The following is a 1373-nucleotide window of genomic DNA, read 5'->3' on the forward strand; positions in this document are numbered from 1 at the left end:
ACAAGATATTGGTACACATCCGTGTAGAAGATACACCGGATCATAGGTTTACAACCTGAGATTATTAATTCATGGAACCATGCTCGGTATATTGTCCATATACACACGATTTGCAAAGACTCATGCACACATGAGTTTGCAAAGAACCGACAGTGATCTTCGAGTACAATGCAATCCGCATTGCTCAGCACATCTACTTTACTAAGACATACGATGTCAAAGGACATGAGAAAAGGCCGAAGAGGTCGAAGTGGTCCAATTACGGTTTAGTAATAACTTGACCGATTTGTTTACTTCCCACATGCACGTTCAGGAATATCACGCATCAGATGCGTAGACTAAAGAACTTCCACCGAGGTTCACATCAGGGGGAGTAGTACGTGTTGTACTCTTTTTCCTTCATCATGGTTTCGTCCCACTGGGTTTTTCTTGATAAGGTTTTAATGAGGCAACGTGAAGCGTATTACAATCATGTATGGTTATTGCATCCTAGGGGGAGTGTTATAAATCAAGTGATGAATGTCCATAACCGGCCCGGTCCATAACCGGCCCAAACCCTAGAAGAAAGAGACATAACCGAAATCCTAGAGAGAAGAGAGAGAGGCGGCCGCATGCCTTAGAGAAGAGAGAGAGGCGGCCACAAGCTTTAGAGAAAAGGAAACCATATTTCTCTTTCCTTGTATATGTAATCTTTCCATTTATGTATTTGGTAGTTATCCTAAATCTAGTTGGATTAGAATTTGTACTCTTTCCTTTTATCTCTATCTTGTAACCCTTATATGAGGGATGTCTTATTCATTAATGAAATATATAGAAATATTCATCTCTAAATCTAAGTGTTTCACAACATAAACAAAATCTTCTAATCTTCTCTATATAAAAAATAACATTCCCGTTTTCCCATCCAGTAGTAATAAAACAACCCAATCTTTCATACAAACACCTTATAATCTTCTTGTTCTTTGCCATTTCAAGACAAGTAAACCCTTATCTTTCGTAACAAAACTCTTAAAAGACTGCATCATGGCGAATGAAGTTCAGATCTCTTAGAAACACAAAGAGTTATAAGAACAACTTATCTTATTAGCTTTAGAAACTACTCAAAACTAAAGCTCTCAATATGTTTCACTTAGATCATATGGAACACCTCTCCATTAGACCTATATTTATATGAAAGACAATTCCCTTTAACATGTGGGATATGGAAAACACAAAACTAACCTAAATAGAAACTTCCTTTTCCTATTTCTAGGTTTCCTTATTGTGTTTATCTTAACATATTAAACATCTAATAATATGTTAAGTTTTCACAAGCTTGGAATTATCCAACATTCACCCCCTTAATTCCAACTTGAATTAGGGAGATCAATTTC

The sequence above is a fragment of the Brassica oleracea genome, chromosome C3 (genome assembly GCF_000695525.1).
Source record: "Brassica oleracea var. oleracea cultivar TO1000 chromosome C3, BOL, whole genome shotgun sequence".
In the NCBI taxonomy this organism is placed as follows: Eukaryota; Viridiplantae; Streptophyta; class Magnoliopsida; order Brassicales; family Brassicaceae; genus Brassica; species Brassica oleracea.